Raw genomic sequence first — 3,006 nt, 5'->3', positions numbered from 1 at the left:
CCCAACAGGTTTGCTGCCAGAACACAGGTGTCGTGAAAACTACCCCTAAAAGCCAAAATGGGAAAGGAAAAGACTCATATCCACATTGTCGTCATTGGACACGTAGATTCGGGCAAGTCTACAACTACTGGCCATCTAATCTACAAATGTGATGGCATTGACAAAAGAACCATTGAAAAACTGGAGAAGGAGGCTGCTGAGATGGGAAAGGGCTCCTTCAAGTATGCTTGGGTCTTGGATAAACTGAAAGCCGAGCGTGAACGTGGGATCACTATTGGTATCTCCTTGTGGAAATTCAAGACCAGCAAGTACTATGTGACTATCATTGATGCCCCAGGACACAGAGACTTCATCAAAAATGTAATTACAGGGACATCTCAGGCTGACTGTGCTGTTCTGATTGTTGCTGCTGGTGTTGGTGAATTTGAAGCTGGTAGCTCTGAGAATGGGCAGACCCAAGAGCACGCCCTTCTGGCTTACACACTGGGTGTGAAGCAGCTAATTGTTGGTGTTAACAAAATAGATTCCACTGAGCCACCGGAGAGCCAGAAGAGACATGAGGAAATCGTTAAGGAAGTCAGCACTTGCATTAAGAAAATTGGCTACAACCCCGACACAGTAGCATTTGTGCCAGTTTCTGGTTGGAATGGTGACAACATGCTGGAGCCAAGTGCTAATGTGCCTTGGTTGAAGGGTTAGAAAGTCACTTGCAAGGATGGCAGTGCCAGTGGAACCTGCTGCTTGAGGCTCTGGACTGCAGCCTACCACCAACTAGTCCAACTGACAATATATCTATTGTCAGTTAAGGGCTAATATATAGCCCTTGCACCTGCCTCTCCAGGAGGTCTACAAAATTGGTGGTATCGGTACTGTTCCTGTTGGCCAAGTGGAGGCTGGTGTTCTCAAACCTGGTATGGTGATCACCTTTGCTCTAGTCAACATTACAACTGAAGTGAAATCTGCTGAAATGCACCATGAAGCTTTGAGGGAAGCTCTTCCTGGGGACAATGTGGGCTTCAGTGTCAAGAATGTGTCTGTCAAAGATGTTCGTCGTGGCAAGGTTGCTGGTGACAGCAAGAACGACCCACCAATGGAAGCAGCTGGTTTCACTGCTCAGGTGATTACCCTGAACCATCCAGGCCAAATCAGCACTGGCTATGCCCCTGCACTGGATTGCCACAGGGCTCGCGTTGCATGCGAGGTTGCTGAGCTGAAGGAAAAGATTGATCACCCTTCTGGTAAAAAGCTGGAAGATGGCCCTAAATTCTTGAAGTCTGATGATGCTGCCATCGTTGATATGGCTCCTGGCAAGCCCATGCGTGTTGAGAGCTTCTCAGACCATCCACCTCTGGTTCGCTTTGCTGTTCGTGATATGAGACAGACAGTTGCGGTGGATATCCTCAAAGCAGTGGACAAGAAGACTGCTGGAGCTGGCAAGGTTACCAACTCTGCCCAGAAAACTCGGAAGGCTAAATGAATATATTCCCTAATACCTGCCACCCCAGTCTTAGTCAGTGGTGGAGGAAGAACGGTCTCAGAACTGTTTGTTTCAATTGGCCATTTAAGTTTAGTAGTAAAAAACTGGTTAATGATAACAGTGCATTGTATAACCTTCAGAAGGAAAGGACAATATTTTGTGGACCACTTTGGTTTTCTTTTTTGCATGTGGCAGTTTTAAGTTATTAGTTTTTTAAAATTTTTTATTTTAAAGATCGGGTTTCACCATGTTGGTCAGGCTGATCTTGAACTCCCAACCTCAGGTGATCCACCCGCCTTGGCCTCCAAAGTGCTTGGATTACAGGCGTGAGCCACCACCCCTGGCCTAAAGTCAGTACTTTTTAATGGAAACAACTTGACCAAAAATTTGTCACAAAATTTTGAGACCCATTAAAAAAGTTTAATGAGAAAAAAAAAAAAATTGATTTGATGTTTCAAGACCCTTCTCTTGCTCCTGAAATGGGAAACATTCCCTTATCCACCTCACAGGGTGTGAGATGGGGGCTGTGGCTCACTTTTTTGGTGTCCCACTGCCCAAACCTCTAGGGGCAGTGTGCAGACAGGCAGGTTGTGAGGCTCTAGCAGCATCTAGGGTAGAGTGTTTACAGCTCCTGAAGCCCCAGTAGGTGTCTGTGACAATGCGCTCTTTCAGTTTAGCCATCCATAGGTGGCTTATGTTAAACAGCTCAGTTAGACCATCTGCCTTATCACAAAGACAGAATGCTTTGTATCCCGGGGTTCTTGCCTTAGTGTGCCAGAAAAATTGGATCACCCATGGGCTTGGGGGAATGGGTGTAAGGTTTTTAAATTAAGTGCTGGTAGCTCTCAGTGAGGTGGATGGAGAGGCCAGGAGGAGGATGGAGTGGGAAAGTGGTCTTCCCCTGGAATTGGGCCGCCCAGTGGCCAGGCTCTCCTCCACCTGGCCTCAGCTGACCTGCACATTGTCCTGCCATAGATAGCCCGCTGGTGTCTGCTGGTATCTGCTGGTGTCTGCCAGTGTGTTCTTCTGCTGGTGAGTTCCACTCAGTGTCCAGCTGCTTGTGCCTGTGCTCACCAGGGTCTCGGGGCTTTTATAGGCACAGGATGGGGGGTGGCTGTGGTGGGCCAGGGTTGGAAAATGCAACCTTTGGGCACAGAAACAGAATTACCTGTCCTCACCTAGGTCTGCAGTCACAGGCCTGAGGATGGAACCTTTGCCAGGGACTCTGCCTTTCTCTACCCAGCACTTTCCTGCCCGCTCCTGTATCACTCCCATATCTTTCCTCACTCTGGATCTCTCTTTCAGGGGGTCTGTGCCTCTGTCTGAGAAGCACAGCTCCAGACATCTCAGGCGCTGCTGAGTTTCCACCATGATGGCATCACCCTCCACCAACCTGGAGGTAAGATCCTCATGTGGCATTAGAAAGCGAGAGGCAAGGTGGGCAAGTGGCAACTGTGCAGAGGAAATTTCAGTGCCCTACCATCCATGATTGCCTTTCAAGTTTTCTAGAACCTTCCCTAGCCTCAGTT

At 48.3% G+C, this 3,006-nt stretch overlaps 1 pseudogene across 1 annotated transcript; it reads left to right on the top strand.

Annotated features, from left to right (window-relative positions):
• LOC108298335 lies at window positions 1-1,595 on the top strand (annotated as a pseudogene). Its single transcript, XR_001822553.2, has 2 exons — window positions 1-786; window positions 819-1,595. The product of XR_001822553.2 is annotated as an elongation factor 1-alpha 1-like (transcript).
• Window positions 1,596-3,006: the final 1,411 nt, after the last annotated feature.

This window comes from Cebus imitator, unplaced genomic scaffold, assembly GCF_001604975.1.
Source record: "Cebus imitator isolate Cc_AM_T3 unplaced genomic scaffold, Cebus_imitator-1.0 Scaffold20, whole genome shotgun sequence".
Lineage (NCBI taxonomy): Eukaryota > Metazoa > Chordata > Mammalia > Primates > Cebidae > Cebus > Cebus imitator.
This window is presented reverse-complemented; position numbering and strand designations above follow the sequence as displayed.